This window comes from Oncorhynchus mykiss, chromosome 31 (genome assembly GCF_013265735.2).
Source record: "Oncorhynchus mykiss isolate Arlee chromosome 31, USDA_OmykA_1.1, whole genome shotgun sequence".
Classification (NCBI taxonomy): Eukaryota; Metazoa; Chordata; class Actinopteri; order Salmoniformes; family Salmonidae; genus Oncorhynchus; species Oncorhynchus mykiss.
The window spans coordinates 2,437,448-2,449,737 of record NC_050571.1 but is presented as its reverse complement, the minus strand read 5'-3'; the positions used below and the strand labels follow the sequence as shown (position 1 = coordinate 2,449,737).

The 12,290-nt window shown below is 44.9% G+C and overlaps 1 protein-coding gene across 2 annotated transcripts in view; it reads right to left on the bottom strand.

Moving 5' to 3' along the window:
• The window catches only part of LOC110504460 (cysteinyl leukotriene receptor 1-like), a 47,429-nt gene extending 36,429 nt beyond the window's left edge, over positions 1-11,000 (bottom strand). The window contains exon 1 of one of the 2 annotated variants that reach the window (XM_036970472.1): positions 10,907-11,000. The gene's annotated coding sequence lies outside the window, so the exon portion shown is untranslated. Of the gene's footprint in view, positions 1-372; positions 515-10,906 lie in introns of those variants that run through there. The other variant, XM_021583218.2, reaches the window with a different exon arrangement.
• Between the last annotated feature and the right edge of the window lie 1,290 nt (positions 11,001-12,290).

Here is a 12,290-nt window from a genome sequence, read left to right as displayed (position 1 = left end):
TGTAGGCTGTCATTGTAAATAAGAATTTGTTCTTAACTGACTTAGCCTATTTAAATAAAAAAAATCCAAACCTATTGATTTACTAACACAGTGTGAACCAGTAAGCATTGCTCCCTAGGTGTTGACATATTTATGGCCTTAGACATGTCATCTTTGCTCAGACACTTTACCTAATAAGAAGTTGTTCCAGTTTAAACAGTGACTGAGGGATTGCATTATCAAACAGTAGATTAAGGGTTTCCTATTGAATTCAGCAGACCACAAGGGAGCCCTGTTCAAGAAGGGCAGCTAAATCAATGGTAAATATAAAGTAACTAATTTAATACCATTCAGTATCCAGAGGTTTGTTCATATATACATAGAGTTTCTTACCGTAACCTGCAGACTGTTGCCTGACAGATGATAGAACCTGCTGCTCTGCTTCAGCCTCAGAGTACTGTTGCTTTGGGACACACTGATACAATCACACAACTTCTGCTGCACCTCCTAGGTCTCTCTCTCTTCCACTTCCTCTCTGACTCTTTCTCTCACACACACACACTTTCTATCTCTTACTCTCTCTTTACCTTTCTCCCTCTCTTATTCTCTATCGCTCTCTTAATATTTATCTTACTCTCCCTCTTTTTCTTACTCTCTCCCTCTCTTACTCATACCTTCTCTCTCTCTCTCTCTCTCCCTCTCTATGAGTTTGTAGCTTCAACCCTTGCATCACACACACACACACACCACACACACACACACACACACACACACACACACACACACCAACTGATTAATGGACTGCTGAATGTATATGTCTTTCCCTTGCTTTGTTTGCTCTTTTCCATATTATGTCTATCTCTGATAAGCTACCCAGGAAAGGGCTGAAAATAGCCCATATTAATATATGTAGCCTTTGAAATAAGGTTCATGAAATCAATAACTTGCTAATTTAAGATAACATTTATATATTAGCCATTTCTGAGACTCACTTAGATAATTCATTTGATGATATATCAGTGGCAATACAAGGAACAAAAATGGAAGCAGCAGTCAACAATATCATGACACAATGCGAGACCCAGATGCAGACACAGGAGGCAGATGGTTGGAGTCGTACAATATTTATTAATACAATGGGGTAAAGCAAGAGATTGGTCGTGGACGGGCAAAAGTACCGAAGGGTAGGCAGAATCAAGGTCAGGGCAGGCAGGATGACCAGGCAGGCGGGAAAGTAGTCCAGAGTCTGGCAGGGGTCAAAACCGGGAAGACTATCAAAAAGAGAATAGCAAAAGGAGTACGGGAAGAACACGCAAGTCGACTTGACAAACATACAAGACGAACTGGCACAGAGAGACAGGAAACTAATCAAAGCAAATGTATTTATATAGCCCTTCTTACATCAGCTGATATCTCAAAGTGCTGTACAGAAACCCAGCCTAAAACCCCAAACAGCAAGCAATGCAGGTGTAGAAGCACGGTGGCTAAGAAAAACTCCCTAGAAAGGCCAAAACCTAGCAAGAAACGTAGAGAGGAACCAGGCTATGAGGGGTGGCCAGTCCTCTTCTGGCTGTGCCGGGTGGAGATTATAACAGAACATGGCCAAGATGTTCAAATGTTCATAAATGACCAGCATGGTCAAATAATGATAATCGCAGTAGTTGTTGAGGGTGCAACAAGTCAGCACCTCAGGACTAAATGTCAGTTGGCTTTTCATAGCCGATCATCAAATCAAATTTTATTTGTCACATACACATGGTTAGCAGATGTTAATGCGAGTGTAGCGAAATGCTTGTGCTTCTAGTTCCGACAATGCAGTAATAACCAACAAGTAATCTAACTAACAATTCCAAAACTACTGTCTTGTACACAGTGTAAGGGGATAAATAATATGTACATAAGGATATATGAATGAGTGATGGTACAGAGCAGCATAGGCAAGATACAGTAGATGGTATTGAGTGCAGTATATACATTTGAGATGAGTATGTAAACAAATTGGCATAGTTTAAAGTGGCTAGTGATACATGTATTACATAAAGATGCAGTAGATGATATAGAGTACAGTATATACATATACATATGAGATGAATAATGTAGGTTAAGTAACATTATATAAGGTAGCATTGTTTAAAGTGGCTAGTGATATATTTACATCATTTCCCATCAATTCCCATTATTAAAGTGGCTGGAGTTGAGTCAGTGTCAGTGTGTTGGCAGCAGCCACTCAATGTTAGTGGTGGCTGTTTAACAGTCTGGAAGATGTTTGTTTCTGTCTGCGCGATGTGTGGAGAAACCCGTTGGCTGCACCGCCTCGGATAGCGTCTCTCCAGTGAGCCACGTTTCCGTGAAGCAAAGAACGTTACAGTCTCTGATGTCCCTCCGGAATGCTACCCTTGCTCGGATTTCATCAACCTTGTTGTCAAGAGACTGGACATTGGCAAGAAGAATGCTAGGGAGTGGTGCACGGTGTGCCCGTCTCCGGAGTCTGACCAGAAGACCGCCTCGTTTCCCTCTTTTTCGGAGTCGTTTTTTTGGGTCGCTGCATGGGATCCACTCCGTTGTCCTGTTTGTAAGGCAGGACAGGATCTGCGTCGCGAAAAACATATTCTTGGTCGTACTGATGGTGAGTTGACGCTGATCTTAAGAGTATCTTAAGAGTATATTAAGAGAGTTGAAAACAGCAGGTCTGGGACAGGTAGCACGTCCGGTGAACAGGTCAGGGTTCCATAGCCGCAGGCAGAACAGTTGAAACTGGAGCAGCAGCACGGCAAGGTGGACTGGGGACAGCAAGGAGTCATCATGCCAGGTAGTACTGAGGCATGGTCCTAGGGCTCAGGTCCTCCAAAAGAAGGAAAGAGAAAGAAAGAATTAGAGAGAGCATACTTATACTTCCCATCCCGGGTCCGGGAGCGTAATCATCAACTGACACTAATTAGCATAACTTAACGGACATAAATATTACTAGAAAATATTCCTATTCATGAAATCACAAGTGAAATATATTGAAACACAGCTTAGCCTTTTGTTAATCACCCTGTCATCTCAGATGTTGAAAATATGCTTTACAGCCAAAGCAAGACAATTATTTGTGTAAGTTTATCGATAGTCTAGCATAGCATTATGACTAGCTAGCAGCAGGCAACCTGGTTACGAAAATCAGAAAAGCAATCAAATTAAATCGTTTACCTTTGATGAGCTTCGGATGTTTCCACTCAAGAGACTCCCAGTTAGGTAGCAAATGTTCCTTTTTTCCAAAAATAATATTTTTTGTAAGCGAAATAGCTCCATTTGTTCTTCACGTTTGACGTCGAAAAATATTCCAAATTAGCTCCATAATATCGACAGAAACATGGCAAACATGGTTTATAATCAAACCTCAAGGTGTTTTTCAAATATCTATTCGATAATATATCAACTGGAACTGGTGGCTTCTTAGTAGGATAGAGAAACAATGGCCGCATTTGTCCTTTACGCACAAAACACTCTGAGAGACTTCAGCTGACCACTGACGCAATGTTGACGTTCAGGCTCATTTTTCAAAATAAAAGCCTGAAACTATGTATTGTGACACTAGACACATTAGGGAAGCCATAGAAAAAGGAATCTGGTTGATATCTCATTCACTGCTCAATAGGGACGCATAGGAACGCAGAGCCTTCTAAATAAGAGTCCCTTCCTGTTTGGATTTTTCTCAGGCTTTCGCATGCAATATCAGTTCTGTTATACTCACAGACAATATTTCTACAGTTTTGGAAACTTTAGAGCCTTTTCTATCCTAAGCTGTCAATTATATGCATATTCTAGCATCTTGTCCTGACAAAATAGCCGTTTACTTTGGGGACGTTATTTTTCCAAAAATGAAAATACTGCCCCCTAGATTCAAGAGGTTAAATTCACACAGGACACTGAATAAGACAGGAGAAGTACTCCAGATATAACAGACTGACCCTAGTCCCCCGACACATAAACTACTGCAGCATAAATACTGGAGGCTGAGACAGGAGGGGTCAGGAGACACTGTGGACCCATCCGATGATACCCCCGGACAGGGCCAAACAGGCAGGATATAACCCCACCCACTTTGCCAAAGCACAGCCCCCACACCACTAGAGGAATATCTTCAACCACCAACTTACCATCCTGAGACAAGGCCGAGTATAGCCCACAAAGATCTCCGACACAGCACAACCCAAGGGGGGGTCACCAACCCAGACAGGAAGATCACGTCAGTGACTCAACCCACTCAAGTGACGCACCCCTCCTAGGGATGGCATGGAAGAGCACCAACCAGTAAGCCAATGACTCAGCCCCTGTAATAGGGTTAGAGGCAGAGAATCCCAGTGGAAAGAGGGGAACCGGCCAGGCAGAGACAGCAGGGGCGGTTCGTTGCTCCAGTGCCTTTCCGTTCACCTTCACACTCCTGGGCCAGACTACACTCAATCATATGACCTACTGAGTTTGAGTTTTTTTTATTTTTACAGGGACAGTGCACATTAATCAACGTTTCAGTAAAAGTGCCGGTTTTAGCCAGCCGGCTAATTTTCAACCGCAGTCCCTGGGCAGGTTATTAAAAACAATTACAATATAGACAATAGCAGCATAGAACAAGCAAGACAGAGCAACATAGGACAAGCAAGACGTAGCATACAGACAGAGCAACATAAAACAAAAAGCAGCAAGACAAAATTCATAAAAGCAATAAAGTGTTTCCACACCTCACAAGCTACAGACAACAGACAACATGGAAAGCGGCAACACACAGCTAGGGACCATGTTCACAAATCTGATTGACCTTTAGCCATGTCTTCAAGCATTTTGTGAAAGTGTGATATGTGGTGCAGTTATGTGTGTCTGATGGCAGTGTATTCCAGACATGGGAAGCTCTCACAGAGAATGCAGATTTACTAAAGGTGCTTTTCCTTAAGGGAACTATACAGTCACCTCTCATGGCAGACCTTGTGGATCTGCTGCCATATGTCTGGGTTTTCTGTTTAACAAAAATATTGAGTGGATGGGGAGCCAGGCCATTAAGGATCTTGAATACAAGACATGCGTCGGTGTATTGCACAAGATTTTCCCAACTCAAGAGCTCATGCTTTCTAAGAATGTGACAATGATGATGGCTATTGGGCTTCCTATCAAGCACTTTGAGAGCCTGTTTGTAGACAGACTGAATAGGTTTTAATGTTGTACAGCAAACTTGGGCCCAACTAGTCAAGCAGTATGTTAAGTGGGGGGGTATCATAGTTTCGAAGTACAGTTTTGCTACCTCTGTAGTCAAACAATTTCGTATAAATCGGAAATTAGCTAGGTTGAATTTGGTTATTTGAATTACTTTTTTCACATGCTTTTTAAAAAGAGAGGTTGGAATCAAGTATGATGCCAAGGTACTTAAAATCGGATACCACCTGGAGCTTCTCCCCTGACACATAGACATCTGGCTCAGTAGCATCTGTTGCCCTCTTTGTGAAGAACATGCAAACAGTTTTTTTCACATTGAGATGCAAACACGAGTCACTGAGCCACTTTGTAACCTGGACCATTACAGTAGTGAGTTCTTGTGCAGCTTGTTGTTTGCTCTTTGCATGCACATATATCACTGTATCATCTGCATACATTTGAACTTCAGACCCAGTACAGACAGAAGGCAGATCATTAATGTACAGGCTGAACAGGAGGGGCCCCAGTATTGACCCTTGGGGCACGCCCACATCATAGCTACGAGTGGGCGACAGCTCATTGCTCACTCTGACACACTGAGTTCTGCCTTCAAGGTATGATTTCATCCATCTCAAGGCATCAGGGGAAAAGTTGAACTTGGACAATTTTGTGATGAGAATCTCATGGTTAACAGTATCAAAAACCTTCCTTAGGTCCAGAAACACAGCCCCCACAACACCCCCTTTGTCCATCTTGGACTTCACATTTTCCAGAAGAAAGCAGTTGGCCGTTTCTGTGGAGTGTTTCGCTCTGAAGCCAAACTGCATGGAGTGTAATGTGAAGGGGCTGTTGTTGAGGTGGGCAATCAGTTGTTCTGCTACACACTTTTCAACAACCTTTGACACCACAGGTAGTATACTAATGGGCCTGTAGTTACTCACATCAGCAGGGTCGCCTGATTTAAAGATGGCCGTTATTATGGCCGACTTCCATACCCTTGGAAACACACCGAGACCAATAGATGTGTTGGTGACCTTAGTAATGGGGCCAATGAGTGACTCTTTGTAGTTTTTAAGAAAGGTAGAGTCCATCCCAAACACATCTTTGGCTTTAGAGTTCTTTAGTGAGCTAATCACCTTGTTCACCTTTGACTCAGAAACCTCCCTTATGATGAAGACAGGTTGAGTGTCATTTACTAGCACTGGGCCCAGGAAACAAGTGGAGGGGTTCTGTGTCAGTGCCCTGACAGAGTCAATAAAGTAGGAATTGAAGGCTATTGCTATTTCGACTGCATCCTGTGTTAGATTGTTATTCACCATGATTTCTAGTCTTTTTGCAGTGTTACTATGGTCTTTCCCTGTTAACTTTTTTAGACTGAAAAAACTGAAGAGCTGAGTCTTCAATATAGACTTAAAGGTTGAGACAGAGTCTGAGTCTCTCACATGGGTAGGCAGACCATTCCATAAAAATTGAGCTCTATAGGAGAAAGCCATATACAAGAATAAATACACTGGGGAAAATAAGCGACACCTGGAGGGAGACAATCACAGGAACAGGTGAAAAAGATCAGGGCGTGACAAACAGAGACATCTCGCAGATGGTTGACACCACGACCAGCTGGCGCAACTGTGGCCTGCGATGGAGGTTCTCTGCATTCTTCAACTTTAAGATCTTCTTCAAGGAGCGTCACCTCCAATGAGCGAGGATCCTCTACCATAAGTCGACACAGCGAGCCAGCACCCCAGCCCATTCAGCAGTCCACCCAGGTTAGCGATGCCTGTTTGTCCCTTCCAGACAAATATGACGGGACTCCATCCAAATACCGTGGCTTCATCCTCCAGTGCTCACTCTGTTTTTCTCATCAAACGGGAGCCCCCACCACGAGAGGTCCAAGGTTGCCACGATCAGTGGTGGCAGAGAGGGGGGTGAGAGCCTACTCCAACTATGGTAGGAGTATCAGACTGCTGCAGTGGTCGCCCTCACCTTCTGTACAGTGGCAGCATCCAGCGGATGGAATGAGCCAGCGCTCCGCACCTTATTCAGAAGAGGATTGCACGAGAAGGTACAGACGGAGTTGGCATGCCGAGACGACACTCTCTCATTGGACGCTCTCATCGCGTTGGCCATCTTTCGGAATAACCTGCTTTGCTCTCTCCATCCTTTGTTGACCGTTCTGAGCCTGAACCCATGCAGGTAGGGGCCACATGCCTCCCCGTGGCTGAGTGACGCCGTTGGAGACAGCTGATCCCTGTTGTGGTCATTAGGGTCAGCTACATCCCAACCCAGGAGTCCCTCGAGGTACAGCCACATGATCATTCCTCTCCTGGGGTCGGTGCCGCTGGGAAGTTTATTGACCAGGCCCTTGCCTCTTCCTTGAACATAACATGATACCAGTTCTCCTCTCCGTTTCCAGATGAAGTGCTGGATAACCAACCACTGGGATCTGGGACAATCACACACACCATCACCGTAGGACCCCTGTACCAAGAAAGCCTTCCATTCCTCATCATCCAGACACCAATACACAACGTCATCCTCTGCCTCCTGTGGCTCCAGCGCCACGACCCCACCATCTCCTGGTCAAGGATTGAGATCACTGCCTGGGCACCCAGATGTCGGAAGAACTGCTTTCCTTTACCTTTGGTTCCACTTTGGTTGAGGGTCCTGTGGTTGCCCTCCAGGTTGACATCCCACAGGTTTACCAGGATCTCCGGGAGGCTTTCTCCAAGACCTGTGCCACCTGGCTTCCTTCTCATCGGCCGTGGGACTGTGCCATTGACCTGCTAAAAGACTGTTGGTGGCTGAAACCTATGGAGAAGTACATCCAGGAGGCTCTCCAACAGAGTATAATTCGCCCATCCACCTCCCCTGCGTAGGCAGGTTTCTTCTTTGTCGCCAAGAGGGAGTGGGGTCTTCGCCCATGTATTGACTACAGAGGTCTCAATGCAATCACCACCAAGTACCACTACTCCCTCCAGTTGGTGTCTGGCCTCCATCGAACAGCTCCACTTTTTTACTAAGCTGGACCTGCAGAGTGCCTACAATTTGATCCACATCCTGGGAGGGGGACGAATGGAAGAAGGCCTTCAGCACAATGTCTGGGCCTTACGAGAACTAGGTGATGCCTTATGGATTAGCAAATGCTCCATCAGTGTTCCAGACATTCAACATTCGAGGAGTTCTGGGACATGCTTGAGTGTCAGGTGGACGTCGATGACATCCTGGTCTACTCGGCCATCTTGGAGGAGCACGTCGCCCACATCCGGGTAGTCCTGGGACACTTCCTGGAGAACCATCTGAACGTCAAAGTGGAGAAGAAGTGCCAGTTTCATCAGGCCATCGTCTCCTTGGGATATCGGATCAGCCTGAAGTGAGTGGTTCTGGAGGAGAGGAAGGTCGAAGCAGTCAGGTCATGGCCAGTCCCAACTACCATAAACGGACTACAAGTTCTGCAGCCGATGAGGCCTTCCGCCTACTCAAGGGGTGTTTCACCACCGCTCCATTGATGAAACACCCAGATCTTATGCTGCCCTTCGTCGTGGAGGTGGATGCCTCAGAAGTGGGTGTGGGGGCCATCCTGTCACAATGTCAAGGCAATCCACAAAAATTTTAGCCATCTGCATACTACCCTGAAAAACTGTCTCCTGCAGAAAGAAACTATGGAGGTGAAGTTGGCATTAGAGGAGTGGAGACTGACCAGTTTTCTCATTCTTACCGACCATCGGAACCTGGAGTACATACGGAAAGTGAGGTGGCTGAACCTGTACCAAGCATGGTGGTTCCTTTTTGTGACGTAGAAGTCCGTCACTGGCCGCGGGCAGCATTTGGTACTTTAACGCACCCACACATTCATCACTCCTCCCTGCTCCTTTATAAGATAACAATGTGGGTCGACATACAAATTAACTCTGTCTTAGTACATACATTTCACACTTACGTCAGTGTTCATATTTAATTTAAGCAATGTTTATTATACTTATCGATGTTGTGGATGAGCGTGTTGCTTGTTTGTTCTGTTCCTCTCTCTCTCTCCATCTCTGTAGCTTCCGGGTATGCTGGATAAGGACCCGAGCTAAGGGAATTGGGCTGACTTTGTAGTGCCTGTCCCGAATGGTTCATTAATGTAAATGGTCATATTGAAATACACTGTCAGTAGTGATGTAATGTTGTAAATGTTATCTTGGGACATTGTTTCATAAAAAACGTGTTGCAATATATATCCTTCAGTATGTTTAGTTAATGGAAAATGTAGGTTTGACTAGGTAATTGCTTAATTAATTAGTGTTAATTGTTCTGAGGGGAGGGGCTAGCCCTACAAAAGCCCTAGCCCTACAAAAGGTGCCTCTCTTTCGGTTCATGGAGAGGCATTTTGGATTGAGCTGTGGATGGGGTAGCATTGTTTTTAGCTGGCCCATAAGGTATATGTTTGATGGCAGTACTGTGGTTTTTGTTCCAGAATCACATTGTATATAAAAAGTGAAGAACTTTTGCGGCTCCGCCATCTTTTTATTTTGATAGAGGTTAGGTTTTCCAGTATAGCCTTCTGGCCTACTCTACGTGACACTTTTCTTTAACAGATTCAACTTCACCCTGTCATACCGCCCTGTTTCAAAGAACATCAAACCCATCGAGAGCATCCTGACCAGTTACATCACCGCTTGGTATGGAAACTGCTCGGCATCCAACCGTAAGGTACTACAGAGGGTAGTGTGTACGTCCCAGTACATCACTGGGGCCAAACTTCCTGCTGTTGGGTTTTAGTTTGAAATACTTGTATGAGGAATATATGTTGGGGCCAATTGAGGTTGGAAAAGAACCAGGAGCCTAAAAGTTACTAAATAAGGGAAAAGGAAATCACATGGTTGAGATCACAGATAAGGGTGGATAGCTGTGGATTAGTGAGGAATGGGGGCCGAGGTCAGATCAGGTCAGGTCACATGAAGGGAGAAACACACACCACATTTTGTCACACACACAACTTAAGTTTCTGCCTAGCAACGGAGATGTATTGGATGTCGAGATATGCAATGAGTCGACTCTGCCCAGTGGAAGGTATAAATATAATTGATGTGGTTAGTGTTGGGCCAGTAACAGCTGTTTGACCCTGTGGGTGAATAAACTTGGTTTGAGATTTTACCAGTAGTCCGTTGAGTTCTAAATAAGCAGAGTAAGAACTAACACTGCCATCCAGGACCTCTGTACCAGGCGGTGTCAGAGGGAAGGCCCAAAAAATGATCAGACTCCAGCCACCTAAGTCATAGACTATTCTCTCTGCTACTACACAGCAAGCGATACCAGAGCTCCAAGTCTAGGTCCAAAAAGGCTCCTTAACAGCTTCTACCACAAAGCCATAAGAACTGCTGAACAATTCAAATGGCCACCCCAACAATTTACATTGACCCCATCCCCATTTGTTTTTACACTGCTGCTACTCACTTCACCCCTACCTACATGTACAAATTACCTCGACTAACATGTAACCCGCACATTGACTAATCTGCACCCCATGTATACAGTAGACAAGTTGTATTTTGTCTTACTTTTTAAGTACATTTTTTACTTTAGCTTATTTAGTAAACATTTTCTTAGCTCTTTTTTGAACTGCATTGTTGGTTAAGGGGTTGTAATGAATCATTTCAAAGTAAGATCTACACCAGTTGTGTTTGACAAATACGATTTGATTTGCAGTTATTGCACTTTGCCGTTGTAGGACTGTGATGTTGTTGACATGGTGTTGTGCTCAGATGGTATTTATCCTACTTACCTTCTGGCCTGGTCCAAGTACAACACAACCTTCGGGCCTGGTCCGGGTACAACACAACCTTCGGGCCTGGTCCGGGTACAACACAACCTTCTGACCTGGTGTTACGTTTCTGTGTTGTAGTTTGTGTATTTGAGTGTGTTTCAGGAGATGGCTTCCTGAAATCCCCCAGCAGCTGATTGGTCAACTCCACGATTAATTGGAGAGCTGACCCTGCCCCCTCGTCAGGACGCAGCTGTCTCCAATTTCCAAGGCCTTCTGAATCTATAAAAGCCAGTGTTCTGTTGTTCAGGCGAGAGATTGATTGTCATATAGATCATTGCTGAGAGAGAAGGTTGATGGCTGAGGGGTATAGCATGTTGGTCGTTGGTATGTACTATGTTAGTTGTTGTTGGTAGCAGCTTTGGTATGTTCTGTGTTTGTTGCTTTGTCAGAGCTTCTTTAATGGCCTGAGTTTTTTCTCAGTTTTGTTGTGAAGTGTTCAATATTCTGTTTCATTTGTTCCCAGGGGGGAAGGGGAAGGCACCAGGGAGTGTTTAGGCAAGAGGCCCGCGGGCATACATATACTCGTAGTATATTCACTGTCTAGGCACACTAGGTAAGACCTGGGCGGACCACCCCCTGTATTTTGGTTAGGGCACCAGGTTGTGCTAGTTAGGTAAGTAGTGGGTAGGAAGGTAAGGTAGGAGAGGGGGCTTTGGGATGTACTTTCTTTGCTTTGGTTCTGTCCAGCCCCTTTTCCCCATATTACCGTGTAAAGGAATAAATTCCTAGTAAACAGTAAATTCTCTGCCTTTTGTCATCCTTACTCACACCTACAATCCATACCTCTTTCACTTCACGGAGAGTTGAGTTGTAGCAGGGTGTTGTGTTCCCTCTTCAGAGGCGTGCGTAACACCTGGTACAACACAACCTTCTGGCCTTGTGCAACACAACCTTCTGGCCTTGTGCAACACAACCTTCTGGCCTTGTGCAACACAACCTTCTGGCCTTGTGCAACACAACCGCCTGGCCTTGTGCAACACAACCGCCTGGCCTTGTGCAACACAACCTTCTGGACAGAGCCGGGTACAGCGCAATCTTCTGGCCTGGTGTGTTCAACACAACCTTCTCGTCTGGGCTTGGTCCAGCACAACCTTCTGTCCTCTTTTTGTCTCTTTCTCTTAATGAGTTGCTTTTTGTTCGCTACAGTAGTTAGAGGATGTTGGTAACCGAGTAGCATATACAGAGGAAATGAGAAACCAGATTAAAGTTTCCTGTAGAGGAAAAGTGTAATTCAGTTACAACTCAGTTTTACAGAGCGACAAATGTTATACACCCCAGGGAGGTTGAGGTAGGGAGAGAGAGCCTTAACACTCAGGCTGACTGGCACCCAGGACCAACAGCA